Consider the following 17,937-nt stretch of genomic DNA (forward strand, 5'->3'; position numbering starts at 1 on the left):
TAAGAAAACTGTAATTTTCTATTTTTTCTTTATTTTAAACATAAAATGGTTCACTCTCATATTTCTTGCTATGTGTAATTTAATTGTGGAGAAGTATTTATTATTCTGTGCAACTAATAAAAAGTTTTCTGTGCACAAAATTTAGCGGTAATACAGGAAGGTCCGGCATCCTCTTAATTCTTTTAATTCTAGAGGATTATTTATTACGTCTTTGAATTTTCGTTCGTCATTTGATTCGTCAATGTTTCGGGAAATTGTTATATTGAATTCTGGTAAAAATGTTTCCATATTCGTTCTATATGTAATTGTTTCTGTTTGTATTGTCATGTCTGCAGTTGTCAGTTTACAATTGTCGTTTAAGATAATTCGACCTGATTTTGTGAGTATCCTTTTATACTTAGGATGGTTATCGCAGTTTATCGCAATTTGCTGCTCGGATGCAGTCGAATATAGCCAAGAGTGTGGCTGATGTAACGTAATCCATATAGAGCGGTTCATTATCGTATAGTCTATGTTACAATTTTCTCCATAATCTTGTGCTCGTATATACATTTTAATTTCGCACGGTGTATTTATACTTACATGATATATTGGTTAACTTTTTTCGCATAAGTATTGATTATTATTATTTATACAATCATTTAGGTTTTGTTTTGTTAAGATTACATATATACGCATATCTTTATTTATTGCAATTTTATTTACATGATTATACGTTGGTAACGATATTACATTCAAAATATCATACATTGGTTGCGCGACTATTGGAAATTTTAATATTGTATATATAGTTGTTTTGTTGCAGTACGCGCTTATTTTCATATAATTTTCTATTGTTAATCATTCGTCATATTTGATTTCGAACGGGAAATACGAACCTTGTGGTAATTGTAAGACGGCTTCTTTCAAATGGGAAATTATTTCATTTATTGGTGTTAATAGCGGATGCATTATGCTTTTACGTATGTATGTGAGGTATTCTAAAATGTCTTTCGCGTCTCTGATTAGATCGGTTATCATTTCTATAATTACAGTGAAATGTTCGTTTATTTCTTCTCGCGTAGTAATTTCTCTAATATAGTGATTTATTAATTTACCATTGTAATCTAATATGTTTTCTAATTTATTTAAATGAATTATGGTAGTGTTTAGGACTTTTATTTGGTTTTTCGCGACGTGTTTTAGTGTTTACTGATTATTTTGTAATAGTTGAATTTGTTCGTTTATTAGTTTTCTATCATTCGCGTCCATAAGTCCAAATAACGTTTTAGTTATTGAGCCTACTCCATCTATCAGACCTCTGCGTCTGATGATGTTTTATATAGATTATTTATTAATTTTATTTTAGGTAGTGTACTAGAATCATTGTTGATAATGTTTTTTAAATTTTCGCACGTTCGTTTAATGTTATTTTCGGATCTTATATTTTTACACATTTCGTTCGTTTGTTGAACATATTTATTTATTTGCCAGGTTCTATCATTTAGCTTTTCTTTCCGTCGCCTCTTCCTTCGTTCCGTTAGACTTTAAGTGTTATAGACGCGCTGAATAGTAACTAGCCCAGATTCGTACTCTTTATCGACTGGTTTTTAACGTCACGTTTTTTGGGGTTTTTTGGAGGGGATCGCCTAGCGACATGACCATATTCGGTCATGGAAGATTTTTCGTGGCGGTCAAGTCTAAGTGCAAGCGAAGGAGGTTCAAAGTCGGATCCCTTCGTTGGCATATTTCGCGTTTCCGGCGGTTCGCTGAGGTAGCGGTTTTATGCGGTTCGCGAACATTCCATCGCATTTTAATTATATAAAATTTATTAGCGGTAAAATAAAAGTTAGTCTTTCGGACTATAACACAGATTGCAGTCTTTACATATATATACAGAGTGTAACTGAAAAAGCGCCCACTGAGCAAATAGCGTTATTCCTGATTAAAAATTGAATCGAAAAGTCCTGAACCATTTTTTTCTATAATGCTTAATAAAGCGGTAATTATTGAGTAAAGTTGCGCCAATAAGCACCGACTTTTAGTCTCCTTGTCGAAATTTTTTTTAAGGAAACGCTTTTGACGGAAGAAATATGATTTTTAATGCAAAATAAAGTTTTTCACATTATTACAACGCATAAGAATATTGCACGATAGCGGCATACATAGCGCCGAAACAGCGAAGCGCTCACACACACTACCAGGCGCGCGGCTCACTGACGTGCACCCGTCTAAAGGTCGGTGCTTATTGGCGCAACTTTACTCTATAATTACCGCTTTATTAAGCATTATAGAAAAAAATGGTTCAGGACTTTTCGACTCGATTTTTAATCAGGAATAACGCTATTTGCTCCGTGGGCACTTTTTCAGTTACACCCTGTATAAAAAAATTATTACAAAAATTATTATGAGATTTATTACAGCATTAATTATTATAAAAATTAATTATTATAAGATTTTGTAACGTGCAGTTTTTCGTATACCGCGAAATCTCTAATTGCGGATAACCGTCGGATCCAGGTGGCGGATATAAGAACGAATTACGTGTATGTGTGTAATAAATGTATTATTGTATATTGTATATATTATTGTATATATTATATATTTATTGTAACTCTATGTTGTGATGTACAAAAGTGTGAGTGTGCGTGTGCGTGTATATGTGTATGTGAATACGTGTAATTACAATGTATGTGTAAGCGCGTATGCGAATCGATATGTTCGCGAAACGCGGGCCGAGGATCTACGGGATCCCGGCGCGAAGTAATTGCCGCGGTTTATAATCGGCGGAAGTTGCGCTTTATCAATGCGTCCGCGTTATATAATTCGGCCGTGAACGTGTCACGGATTTTGCGGAGATATTAGTTCGCACAATTAGCGGCGCGGAATAACGCAATCTTATAATGCGTGCAATATGCGATTGCACGAATCCCGATACGGCGCGCTCGCGTTTTTGCGGACTGTCGAGCGCGTTTTTGCCCGCGTTTCTTGCCCGGTGTTTACGTCTCGTCCGTCAGCTGTTCGGGATTTAAATCCGGTTGTTCGTGCGGTTATTTAAATCGTGTCTGTTTCCCCGATGGATAGAGGGTTTACAGAAGGCGTCGCAACGCTAGCGAGCGTCGGAGGCGGCTCAAGTTCCATCTCGTGATAGGCACGACGTCTGATATTTGGATGTTGGTTCGGAGGCAATTTCCAAGGCGTCGATATCGATCGGCAGCGTTTGCACTACCTTCTGGCCTTTTACTTTCGCAAGGATTTCTCTCGTTATTCGCTTTGCTTGCCTTCTGACTAGCTTTGCGTCTCAAGAAGGATCGGTAGGATGTCTGTCTGTGTCGCCGAGAGCCCGTTTTATTACCCTCGGTTAATTACCCGCGCCAGCATATTCGATAATTACTCCCACCGGGCGGCGGTAAAAATATCGGAGCGGTTCGGGTCTGCCCGGGGGAGTTTGGGGTGCTGAGCACGGGCTCTCAACCGCCGGTATCGATTCTCGACGGCAGCGTCGTGATAATCGATCGATCGGTTCCTACCCGGTTGTTATTCTAAGTATTAAAAAATGGGCGCATAGCCTCTGCCTCGGCCCGACCGGTGATCGTCGGGCGGCAGCTTCCGGCCGGTGTTCGTCGGGAAACGATGTATTTGGAGGTGCATCATTACAAATTTATCCCTCATTAAATTTTATCTCTTTGTGCGGGATTATGCGAGAAAGTTTCCGTGACTGGAACTATCCCGATAGGGATACAGTGAATCGGAAAACGGATAAGACCGTATGATTAATCACAAAGACATTTATTCTTTGGTAACAGTGTCAAAACAAAAGAAGTCAATATTCACAAAAGAGTTCACAATTTTGTACACAGTTTCTAGGCAAGTTGATGCCTCACAATGCAAAGTAGAAAAATCATATAAATGTTGCCGCGGGGGCAAGTCTCGGTTGATCTCCAGGCACGCACAACTAGACGAACAAAAAGCGCTAACGACACGAGCGAGTGATAACGCTTACGACAAGAGTGATTCGATGACACGAGCGAGTATACTAACGACAAAAGCGAAAGCACTTCATAATACAACATAAGAATGCGTTAATAACGAATTAACGGCGAGAGCTCGTTCGGCGAATGTGAAGGAATGCAATGTACAACGGCTGCGAGTGAGAGCGCGCTATAAGAGCGAGTAAAAGTGCGCGAGAACAAATGCGAGTGAGAGAGCGCGCGAAAACAGAGAGCACACGATTAATGATAATTCGTATATTTAGCCGAACTGATTAGTCTTGCACCAAACTTCCGAGCAGTGTCCGGTCACGATTCACTTGCGCGGTTGGCAAGGATTCACCAGTCCATGTACGAGTAATGCGGATCGAAAATGTTCGATCGATCGTAACCGATAGCTCAATTCCGGCTCTCTCGGTCGGCCGTTGCGTTATTTTGAATACACGATGCCCGAACTTCACGCGCCTTTGCACTGCGGAATGCAATAATTAACAATAAAATCGTCCGTTGATTCTATGTTAATCAGCCGGATATATTGGAAGACTGTCGCGGACACGTGCGTTCAGATCTCGTTTGAATGGTCTCTGACTGCCGGAGTCTTAGACTTTCGGGGGTGCGATACGGTTCGCGAACATTCGATCAGTAAAGCCAATCAATGATCGACACGCAGGATCACGCGATCCTTTGATTGGCCTATGATCCTTAGAATCATACGTGTCGCAATTGTCTATCGCCACGTACTTGAGGGGATGCGGGGCGGTGTGGAATAAGAAGAGTTCGAAGGGGCGCGCTGGGATGGTACCACCGATATCAATTTGGGGCGCATTTTCATCGCGCTTGCCCATCACTCGAACGATTGCCGCGATCACGTGAGGGGCGCGTGTTCGCATACCTGACGCGCTACATCACGAAAATCTCTGAACACTTTTTATATAATTTAATTATTATTCAATTTAATAAAATGAATGCGCCGGCCATTGGTGCACGCGGTTCAGGTGCATTTCTTAAAGAAAGAAAAGAAAAACATGCATATCGATACTAAAGAACACGAGACATGTATAGAGACAGCGCGGTATCCCGCGCGGTATATAGCTGTCTCGCTCGCATTCTCTCGTTCGAGCACCGAGTGAGAGAGGCGGCTATCGGACACTACTAACTCGATATCACGTCTTGTAATGCTCTTTCGCTCTTGTAATGCTCTCTCTCTCTCTCGCCGTGCGTGAAGGACGCAAAATCGGAACGCTCCCCACTACTCTACCCCCACTTTCTCCTTCGCTGCCCTGTCCACGTACGTGCGCGCTTCGCTTGTGTGAATATGACGTCTATGAGCGTCACACAAACATACCGGGACACCATTCCTGCCGGCGCGTGTACGTACGCGTGTACTTTTATAGTGTCAGTTCATTCTTTTCATACATTTATTTCCTTTTATGTGTTGTATTTCTTTTCTTATTTCTTTCTTTATTTCTTTTCCTATTTCTTTTTTTTATTATTTCTTTTATTTCTTCTTTATTTCTTTTCTTCTTTTCTTATTTCTATTTATTTTTAAGTTTTGTATTTTTTTCCTTTTTTTATATTTCTAATTACTTTTCATATCATAATACGATGTCGAGTCAGTAGATTACAATAAGTGGATGTATAAAGAGTGCAAGAATGAAAATATTTCGCATGGGAAACGGCTATTCAGATTCCCAATTCAAAAGGATGCAAGATGCAATATATGGATACGCAATACAGGTAAATTTTTGTGCAATAATTATATCTTATGTTTTATTTAAGTCATGTCTTATGTCTTAATTATGGCTCACTATGTATCTCAAAAGGTACACAATTCATAAGCATCCATATAAAAAGCCAGTGAAAATTGCTATACTTACAATAACTATACTTATAAAGAGATGTCAAGAATTGTAAAATACGTACAATTCGGATTAAATTTACATACAAATATTAAAAAATATGAATAAGTTGCATATCACGAACATTTTAAGAGATATTTGTTCTGCAAAACACATATTATATATTCGAGGGAAAACAATTGGATTAACATTATATAAAATTTCATGTTTTATAGCAAGTTCAACATGAAATTTTTTACAATGTTAACCAATTAATTATGTTTTCCCTCAAATATGCACGATATGAAATGTGTTTGCAATAAATGCTCTTTTCTAAAATGCAATGTCCAATTTATGTATGTTTTCAATGTTTTTATATAAAGTTTTATCCGAAACATTGTACAACAATGTTTGAATTATAATAAATAATTTTAAAAAATTTATTTTTTAATATGTAATATTGATTGTTAATATTTTTACATATTATAAAACAGTTAAAGAAAAATTAAGGCTATAAAGCAAAATTAATTACATTATAAAATATAGTTGTAATAGTATAAAATATAATTGTTATAAAAAAGAGAAGTTATTGCAGGAATTCGAACTCATCGACGCAGTTACAAAAGTTTAATGCGCGCACGTCTTGCAATTAGTCTACACACGTTAATTCGCTCAACTTAATTAAATGTATTTAAATGTAATTTAACGTATTGCTGGTGGACGCTCAATTTAAAAAATTTTTCAGAAACTAAGGCCTATCTCAAATCCTGTTACAGTTTCCACAAACCCTATTCCTTCTCCTCTTCGAGTGAACTATGATACATTTTATTTGACAGTTCTTGCCATCTTCTTGTTAGTAATTATTAATATAATAAATGTACACTCCGCGACAATGATTCTATCCTAGGCGGGGCGATGGGAACTAGAAGTATAGATACGGCGCCATCAGTCGGCAGCGGCTGATTAGCACTGATTATCGACATAATTATCGATCGCCGCAAAAAGTATGTTGAGTCGATAAAGAATATACGCGCGCGATTTATCACAATAATCAAAGATTTTAAATCAGAAATAATATTAAATTGATATTAATATATAGAAAATCTAATATTTTACTGAAAATACTATGTTATGTTTTAAATGCATTTTTTCTTATTATTTGTATAATTATAAATTCACATATGAATATTTCACACATAAATATATAATTGTTTACATATTATATAATGTTTATTTTAAATTATTTAATGGGTTATATTTTGAAATTAAAAAAGTTCTTTGAAAATAACTTTTAATAGATATTTTTATTATTGCTTTAATAACATTGCTTGATCGTTTGTTCCTACGTTAAATAATTGGTGGCTCTGAAAAGAACCGTTTAATAATCGGTCCACCACCCATTTCGTGCAATTACTTGGTCTAGCCTTTTTTCTACTGATGCTCGTAGGTTTGCGAAAAGTTGTGGTTTCTGGCGAAGATTTTCCCACGCAGTTTTCGCGTGCGCAATCAGTTGTGCTTTATTTCTCTCATGACCAGCATCCCACGAATTCATAATAGCTGCCAAAACATTTTCAATCAAATTAAGATCCGGGGATTTAGCTGGCCAATCGAGAACTTCGATCTCAGGATGTTGGGCAAACCATTCTTGTACTATGTGAGCAGTGTGGACAGCACTATTATCCTGAACTAATCGAAATGTCGGCATATCACCTTTACTATAAATTCTGCGAACGCTTGGCAGCAAAACGTCCTCCAGAATATCTATGTATTCTAAGGCGTCCATATGCGAGGACACTTCAACTAGTTCTCCCGGACAATGAGCACTGATCCACCCCCACACAGCACAAGTAATACGCCCACTTTTCCCGCTAGGAAGCACATATTTCAAATCGATGGTTTTCAGGTCTCCAAACAAATTTATGTCGATCATCTGCCGAACAAAATACCTTTTCATCAGTCCAGATAGTTCGATCCCAATCTTCTGGTGAAGCGGTATTAAGTTGATGCAGCGCAAAAGCAACACGATCTTCGCGATGTCGATCCGTTAATGGGATCTTACGTGCTGGCTGGAAACAATGCACGTTCACTTCGTGTAAACGCCTTTGCGCTGTCCTCGCACATATCTGTAAATCTAATTGATTTACGGAATGCGACACCGGAAGAAAAGGATTTTCATCCACCTGACTGACTAAAGATAGATTTTGTTCGGCAGATGTAGATCGCTCTCTACGATTGTCTTTGCGTTTATCTTTAAGACCTTCTTCTCCCTCTTCTTGCCATCGATTGATCCATCTACGCACGATTCTTACATTGCACTGGATGCGCTGTGCAATTTCATCTTCGTTCACACCACTTTCCCACAAACCTACGATGCGACCACGAAAAAATTCGCTAAGACTTGCTATAATTGCACGACACGAGAAGAGGAAAAACAATTGAACATCGGTCTTAGCGATTGTCTTTTCATGATGATGCTTCTTTGTTTTTATGTCATAGAGTAGCGCTGTATAAATACCACTGTATAAATAATATTATTGCACAAAACGGATGATAGATTGACTTTTATTAAATAATTTCATTCAGGACCATTGATTAAAACGGTTCTCTTCAGAGCCACAAATTGTTTGACGTAGAAACAAACGATCAAGCAATTTTATTAAGGCGATAATAAGAATATCTATTAAAAGTTATTAGTAGGTATACTAGGCCGGTTCTAATACAGGTCCTCTCAGGGGGGGGTGAGGCGCGAGGGGGATTTCGGTGGCGCGGGGGAATGACGTCACGCGGAACGGAGGGGATTTCGGTGGCGCGGGGTCTGCGGGGCGGGTGTTGGATGTTTTATCGCGAGTATAAGTAATATTATATTACATACGCGGTTGATAAACGATATAAACAGTATTGCATATACCGATGTCCGGTTTATAAACAATATAAACAGCCGCATTAAAGACAACGCGTGCGAGAGACAACGCGTGCGATAGAGAGGGAACGATAGCGCGAGGAGAACGCGTGCGAGAGAGAGGGAACGATAGTGCGAGATGATCGCGTGCGAGAGAGAGGGAACGATAGCGCGAGATGATCGCTTACGAGAGAGATAGCGCAAGGGATGGGAGCGCAAGGGAAAGACGTGTAAATAAGTACATTGTTTTTCAATTAAAATATATAAAATTTATTAAAGTAATAATACATTTGTATGTGTGTGTGTGTGTGTGTGTGTGTGTGTGTGTGTGTGTAAAAGATAATGTAAGAAAAATTTAAAAGAATTTAAAATATAAAAATATAAATGAATAGGAGGGCAACGACAACGGCGATGTGGTGGTGTCGATGAGAGGCGATGGTGGGGCGGCTGGGTGGTGGAAAAGAGGTGACGGCGCGGGGTGATGGTCGGTGACTCCTTCTGCACATAAAAAATTTATTAATTATTAATAATTTGAAAATAAATACCTACACATGCGACCTACCTCCAATTAATGATCAGCATCCGTATCAGAATCAGAATCAGAATCAGAATCAGAATCATAACCGATGGTATATTCTAGATATAGCAACAAATGGATATATTGATGGATTCCTTACATCCTTTTAGAACACGCTTGTCGATTCCCGCCTGGCAAACAACAATCTTCGCAAATGGCTGCCTCTAGTCTATTCCTCTCTGTAATCCGTATATAAGATTGTAGATTGGAGGTCGCGGTTGGAGAATTTCCTACACCAAGTTCGCGATTTCTTAAATATTGCAACACCGAAGACATGTTCATTGATTTTTTTTTAGTTATCATTTTTACAACACTTGTTGAATTTTCACATTCATAAATGTCCACTGTGTCAGCACAATCTTTGAAAGTTTATTGAACGCAAATAGGACACAGACTGCATGAAACTATTTGAGACACTGAGGCTTTGCATTCGCAGCATCTTTCTCCTAATAGGAAAACGTATCGCTGAATCTCATGTTTACGCACAGCACGAGCACGTGAAAACAAGTCTGCTACTCGTAGAAAACATGCTGTGCAAAATTTTTCACTGTTAAGTGTTTCATAATAAAAGGAGATGCAGCACATTTTTTGAATTACGTCGATATCGCGAATGTCAGCTCGTTTTAACACTCGCACCTGTATCTCATTTGGTTCCTCACTTAGTTCCTCACTGCACTCGCTGTCGTAGCCAAAGTCTTCCAAATGTCCTATCTCATCATCAGATGAGTCTTCAACATCCACAACCTCCACATTTTCAACATCTATTTCCATATTTTCATCATTGTCTTCAAGTATAATCACATCTTCATCACTATCTTCGATGATAATAATCTCTTCTTCTTCTTCTATATTCATTTTATGCACTTTACTCTTACGTTCACTGCACGAAAGCTGAAAACTTTTTGACGTGGAGACAAATCCTCTCTATGGAGAGGAATGGGGGCTGAAACTTATGAGTTTCCATGAAGTAATATCATAGTAATAAAATCAGGCACTATCTATTTTATATTGTTTATAAATTCCAGCAGCCGGACATCGGCGCTCACCGTAATGCAATATCCACGAAGAAACATGTCCCGACGCGTTAGTCAGCCTCAAAATCCAATCCTCTTCAAAGGAATACCGCTGTTTATATTGTTTATAAATTCGCGCGACGAGTAATTCAATGAGAGAGAGATAAGAATACGTCGAACGGAAAAAATCTAGAATTACTTATATTGGGGGTGAGGGGGTGTACTGCGAGAGCGCAAAGCAGCCGAACATCGGCGCTGATATATGAGCGGCGGAAGCAAAAATACAAAGCAGCCGAACATCGGCGCTGACACGTTGCAATTCTTCCTAGAAAAAATGTGGAAGATGATTCTGAAGTGTTTATATTGTCAAGCACCGGAGGATCCCATAAACACTCGAGTGATCTATTTGTTTATATTGTTTATCAACCGGGCATGTAATATTGCTTATACTTGCGATAAATGCATAGGACCACACATACCTTTTACGACGCGTTTTTGATATTGTGATAATGCCACATCTCTACTATACGATCTCGTACCGAGACCTCGTTACCTCGTCATAAGGTTCTGCACCGTCTGCGAGTCGAGAAGAAGTGTGTTAAGAAATGGATCGCGTATCAATATACAAGGATTGGAAAACTAAATTAATGGATATATTGTGCATCGTCGTGTTAAACATGACTTTTACCTGGAACGTAAGTAGTGTTTTGTGAATATTTTGTAAAAAAATTGTGAAAAAATTTGTGTGTATTTTTAAATAGATCGTTTTATAGTTCCAGGATGAAATGGAAATTCCCGGTTTCGTCAATATTCAACAAAGACAGTGGGTGCGGATGGTGCGTCGCGCTAAGAGGGAGGATTTCTCCGATATGTGGGGCGACACCCCGGAGAGTTGCCATCGCCAGGTTGATGATATTTTCGACCTGCGGCGGCTTTTCGGGGAAGAGCCCTACGACATTGTAGAAGAAGAGGAAGAGTGGATCCCAGAAGATTGGGTTATAGAAGAAGAGGATGATGATGAAGAGCAGGAATGGATGGAAAGATGTAAGTGTTTTTATAAATTTTATTGTAATTACGCTTATATTAATCCAATATCTTTTTTCTGTTCCAGGAGCGGCCTCCCCCTTAGCCCGGCGCATCACCCCCCTCGCCCCATATATTATAATTTTAATTTTTATATATTTAAATTAAATTTTTATTATATTATTATATTATTATTATTATATTATTACACACACACACGCACACACACACACACACACTTTGTATAATACACATTTTATTTTTATTAAAAAAGTATTAATATAAAAAAATCTTATTTATTTTCAAAATTCCTCTCTCTCTTTCCTTTGCTCCATTTATTACTAAACTATAAAAAACTATTAACCCCTTAACAGTTTTGCCCGAACACCGCTCGGGTGCTGCGAAAGGTCACTTTTCTGATTTGCCCGTACGCCGCTCGGGCATCTTATTTTTCTACGCCAATCCAATGATTTGCCCGGCTTTTTAACTTTTTTTTCGTTTGCAATGTTTCTAATAGATGGCTCTAGTAGTCCAGTAAAGATTGTAATGCAAAACATGCGTACACCGGTTTTAATATCAGGTTTTACTGCTTTTCGTTTACGTGGGAGAAGGAGTGAATTTTGTTTTCACTTGTGTAGTGTATCACACGTTGCGAATACTATTTCTTTTGAATTTTGTGCTAAAATAAAAGAGGAATGAGTGACAGTGAGCGGCTCATAACAGAATATAATTCTGATATTGGATCAGATAATGAATCGGAAATTTCTCTAAATGATTCTGGAAGTTGTGAAAGTTCGTTATCGGACTTCTCTAGTAATGAGGAAACGGAAAATTCCGATGATCTAACTCAGGTGCGGAACTTTTGTGAAATTGACACTAGTAATCCTCCTCCAGCACCGCCGCGATTTCCTTTCACAGCGAATCCTGTTCATTTGGATATTGATGTAAGTAATGGAACTTTACAGTTTCTTGATATTTTCTTTGATTGTAACCTCCTTGAAATAATAGTTTCTGAAACTAATAAATATGCAGATAGAAGTATTCGAAACAGTAATCTACGAAGAAATAGCAGAGCAAGAAAATGGGAACCAACGTCGATAAACGAAATTCAAGTGTTTCTCGCTTTGAATATTTTACAAGGAATTGTTAAAAAGCCAGATATTGAGTAATATTGGAGTAAGAGACATTCAACATCAACGCCATTTTTTTCAAAAATTATGTCTTATCGTCGTTTTCATCTCATTCACCGGTATTTACATTTTTCTGATGATGCTAAATTTAACGCTGAAACACATGAGTGTCTAAAGTTACAAAAACTCTGGCCTATAATCAAGCATTTGAATACTCGTTTTCGAGAAATTATCACACTTGAAAGAGATGTAACAATCGACGAGAGCTTGATGCTATTCAAAGGGCGATTACACTGGAAACAATATATACCGCTGAAGCGATCACGATTCGGTATAAAAACTTTTATGCTATGCGAATCGAAGTCTGGTTATGTATATCAACTCATTATATACACGGGAAAAGATACACTTTTTGATGACAATTACCAACATCTTTGCAAGTCATCTCAAGTGGTAATGACTCTTATGCAGCCACTATTCAATAAAGGATATTGCCTAACAACAGATAATTTTTACACATCTCCAGAATTGGCAGACATCCTTCTCAGCAAGCAAACAGATATGTATGGAACACTCAAACTTAGCAGAAAAGACGTTCCAAAGGAATTGCAGTCAAAGAAACTCAAAAAAGGCGAAATCTGTGCTTACCAAAGAGGAAAGGTATGCATCATCAAATGGATGGATAAGAAGGTTGTAACTCTGTTATCTACTATACACAATTCCGAAATGATTGAAGTGTCGTCTCACAACGATGAAGTCAAAAAGAAACCAAAAGTAGTAATGCAGTACAATAATACTATGGGAGGTGTTGATAAAACGGATCAACATCTCACAAATTATCCCGTCATAAAAAAGAGAGGAAAAAAATATTATAAAAAAATATTCTTTCACCTCTTTGATATATCACTGTGGAATGCTTTTATTTTGTACCAGAAGCTTGGAGGAAAATACTCTCATTTGAATTTTAGACTTGACTTAGTTGATCGCCTGATCGAAAGGCATGGAACAGTGAATGAGAAAAAAGGATGACCAGGAATTTTGCCGAATCCCGTACGATTGACTGAAAGACACTTTTTAGAAGTGATTCCACCCACTGAAAAGAAACTGAGACCGACGAGGCAGTGCTTTGTGTGTTGCTCAAAAAGGAACGATAGCGGAAAACGGATGAGAAAAGAAACCAGATATTTTTGTCCCGATTGTGATATAGGACTCTGCTTATCTCCATGTTTTAAAATTTATCATACAAAAGCTGAGTTTTAAAATTATATAAAAATGTAAGTATTAAAAAAATGCGTGCTCTTTTCTCACATCCATTTCTGTCAAGTGTTCTTAAAAGTTCTTGTTCGGAAAAGCCAACTTTAAGTAAAAATGCCAATTTTTCGCTATAATTAAAAATTATCATAAATTATTAAATTCAATACTTGTAACAGTTTTGACTGCTGATTTGAATTTATATAATCGATTTGAATACAAAATTGTTTACCAAAAATGTGCTTATTTTTGGACACAATATGGCAGAAAAAAGAAACTGTTAAGAGGTTAAACAAAAAAATTATATTAAATTATCAAAAATATTTTCTTTGCGCTATATCTCTCGCCGCGCTATTGCCGCGTGCACCTCTCTCTCGCCGCGCCGTATCTCTCGCCGCGTGCGCCGTATCTCTCGCCGCGTGCGCCTCTCTCTCGCCGTGCCGCGCTATCTCTTCTCTCGCGTGCGCCGTATCACTCCTTCGCGCTGTCTCTTTCTTTCCTAGTGTTTGCTCTCTCATGATAACTCTCTCGCAAGGAGTTATGCATGAAAGCTGGGACGGGAGAGCGCGCCAAACGCAAAGAAAGTACACCATGATATAGACTTATAACTATTTATTCTGCTTATATTTAGTATACAAATATAATTTTTGTCTTACATATTAAGAATTAAAAGCTAAAGCTGCCAGCTCGCAATCGACGAGTTAATGCTTGTTGAAGGTGTCGCTAGCGCGTATTACATTTGATACTTCTTTAGGATCCGTTACAGTGGACGCGATATTGGAGAATTGCGTAAATTTGACATCGACTGTCTCGGTTACTCTAACCAATCGATCAAAAGTTACATCTATGCAACCATCGAGATCGAACATACGATGTAACGTCGATTCGATTATCATCATGCGTACATCTGAAGATTCGAGACTTATGAGTTTAGCATCGTTAATTGTATGAACTCGCACTGTTAGCGGTCCAACACTTATAAAACTGTAGATTGAGAGCCGTTCCGAAGGAGATTTAGAATATTATGACGTTGCTCGTAGAGTCCCTTCCACGTTTCGAGAGATAATATCAGTTCCTTTCCCCGATGATCTCCTACGGCAATCTCCACGTAACTCGGCGGACCCACGTTGATACCAATTTCGAGGAATTTGAATTCCGTAGCTGTCAATGCGTATCGTCTACCTAGTATACAAACCGCACAACGCTCCAATGAAATGCTACGGGAAAAATTAAAATTAAATAATAGTAATAATACAATTTGTAAAAATAGAAAAATAGAAAAAATGTTAAACGAAACTTACTCATCACATTTGTTCTCAAACGATCGAGTTTTATCACGACTCGGCACGTAATTATTTACGCGTCTTCCGACGCTGCTGCTGCTGCTGCTGCTTCTTTTGACGTAGTACATTTCTCTGGGGGGTTATGAAAAGTGAACCACGAACGGTTAACGCGACACTGATCGTACAGGAATTAACTGAGTATACGTGACGCTCATCTTCCAAAAGTATAATGTGGTGGGGGGGGATCAATGCTTCTAACGCTCTGAAATTTAGGAGAAGAGGGAGACGGCGCTCGGACAAAAGAATTCTTAGAAACGCAAGGAAAGGATTAGGGTGGGGAAATAAGAGATAACACATATTAATGTTTACATATTTTATTTTTCTTGCAATTCTTTCTGGCGTTGCGACCACCAGTTAAATATTTTGAATACATTTTGTAATGCGCAATTCTTAACATGTTTTCCACATCGCATACTATTGGTAATATCTAATTTATTTAGAGAATCAATATCTTCGTAATCTGCATCCAAGGTTTCAATAATATAGCCGTTTCCCGCATCGTCTAGTATATCGGTCAGCCATTTTCGCTTTTCAAGTCCTTTAACGTACACGACAGACGATTCTTCTCCTTCTTCTTCTTCTTCGTGTATCGTACCAACGATAGCTGTTGTAATTACACGCTGAGCCAAGCCATCGGGCCAGGAACGTCTATCGAACGCCAACGAACGCCAACTATATGGAACGTCCACTATAATGGATCCTAAAGAAGTATCAAATGTAATACGCGCTAGCGACACCTTCAACAAGCATCAACTCGTCGATTGCGAGCTGGCAGTTTTAGCTTTTAATTCTTAATATGTAAGACAAAAATTATATTTGTATACTAAATATAAGCAGAATAAATAGTTATAAGTCTATATCATGGTGTACTTTCTTTGCGTTTGGCGCGCTCTCCCGTCCCAGCTTTCATGCATAATTCCTTGCGAGAGAGTTATCATGAGAGAGCAAACACTAGGAAAGAAAGAGACAGCGCGAAGGAATGATACGGCGCACGCGAGAGAAGAGATAGCGCGGCGCGGCGAGAGAGAGGCGCACGCGGCGAGAGATACGGCGCGGCGAGAGAGAGGCGCACGCGACAATGGCGCGGCGAGAGATATAGCGCAATGAAAATATTTTTAATAATTTAATATAATTTTTTTGTTTAATAGTTTTTTATAGTTTAATAATAAATGGAGCAAAGGAAAGAGAGAGAGGAATTTTGAAAATAAATAAGATTTTTTTATATTAATACTTTTTTAATAAAAATAAAATGTGTATTATACAAAGTGTGTGTGTGTGTGTGTGCGTGTGTGTGTGTAATAATATAATAATAATAATATAATAATATAATAAAAATTTAATTTAAATATATAAAAATTAAAATTATAATATATGGGGCGAGGGGGGTGATGCGCCGGGCTAAGGGGGAGGCCGCTCCTGGAACAGAAAAAAGATATTGGATTAATATAAGCGTAATTACAATAAAATTTATAAAAACACTTACATCTTTCCATCCATTCCTGCTCTTCATCATCATCCTCTTCTTCTATAACCCAATCTTCTGGGATCCACTCTTCCTCTTCTTCTACAATGTCGTAGGGCTCTTCCCCGAAAAGCCGCCGCAGGTCGAAAATATCATCAACCTGGCGATGGCAACTCTCCGGGGTGTCGCCCCACATATCGGAGAAATCCTCCCTCTTAGCGCGACGCACCATCCGCACCCACTGTCTTTGTTGAATATTGACGAAACCGGGAATTTCCATTTCATCCTGGAACTATAAAACGATCTATTTAAAAATACACACAAATTTTTTCACAATTTTTTTACAAAATATTCACAAAACACTACTTACGTTCCAGGTAAAAGTCATGTTTAACACGACGATGCACAATATATCCATTAATTTAGTTTTCCAATCCTTGTATATTGATACGCGATCCATTTCTTAACACACTTCTTCTCGACTCGCAGACGGTGCAGAACCTTATGACGAGGTAACGAGGTCTCGGTACGAGATCGTATAGTAGAGATGTGGCATTATCACAATATCAAAAACGCGTCGTAAAAGGTATGTGTGGTCCTATGCATTTATCGCAAGTATAAGCAATATTACATGCCCGGTTGATAAACAATATAAACAAATAGATCACTCGAGTGTTTATGGGATCCTCCGGTGCTTGACAATATAAACACTTCAGAATCATCTTCCACATTTTTTCTAGGAAGAATTGCAACGTGTCAGCGCCGATGTTCGGCTGCTTTGTATTTTTGCTTCCGCCGCTCATATATCAGCGCCGATGTTCGGCTGCTTTGCGCTCTCGCAGTACACCCCCTCACCCCCAATATAAGTAATTCTAGATTTTTTCCGTTCGACGTATTCTTATCTCTCTCTCATTGAATTACTCGTCGCGCGAATTTATAAACAATATAAACAGCGGTATTCCTTTGAAGAGGATTGGATTTTGAGGCTGACTAACGCGTCGGGACATGTTTCTTCGTGGATATTGCATTACGGTGAGCGCCGATGTCCGGCTGCTGGAATTTATAAACAATATAAAATAGATAGTGCCTGATTTTATTACTATGATATTACTTCATGGAAACTCATAAGTTTCAGCCCCCATTCCTCTCCATAGAGAGGATTTGTCTCCACGTCAAAAAGTTTTCAGCTTTCGTGCAGTGAACGTAAGAGTAAAGTGCATAAAATGAATATAGAAGAAGAAGAAGAGATTATTATCATCGAAGATAGTGATGAAGATGTGATTATACTTGAAGACAATGATGAAAATATGGAAATAGATGTTGAAAATGTGGAGGTTGTGGATGTTGAAGACTCATCTGATGATGAGATAGGACATTTGGAAGACTTTGGCTACGACAGCGAGTGCAGTGAGGAACTAAGTGAGGAACCAAGT

At 38.2% G+C, this 17,937-nt stretch overlaps 1 pseudogene; it reads right to left on the reverse strand.

The window, feature by feature from the left end:
* Positions 1 to 14,372: 14,372 nt before the first annotated feature.
* LOC145969062 (uncharacterized) lies at positions 14,373 to 16,892 on the reverse strand (annotated as a pseudogene).
* Between the last annotated feature and the right edge of the window lie 1,045 nt (positions 16,893 to 17,937).

Source organism: Camponotus vicinus, unplaced genomic scaffold (assembly GCF_025532165.1).
Source record: "Camponotus vicinus isolate PSW18456_S1 unplaced genomic scaffold, iyCamVici1.0 SCAF_3, whole genome shotgun sequence".
NCBI classification, from domain to species: Eukaryota; Metazoa; Arthropoda; class Insecta; order Hymenoptera; family Formicidae; genus Camponotus; species Camponotus vicinus.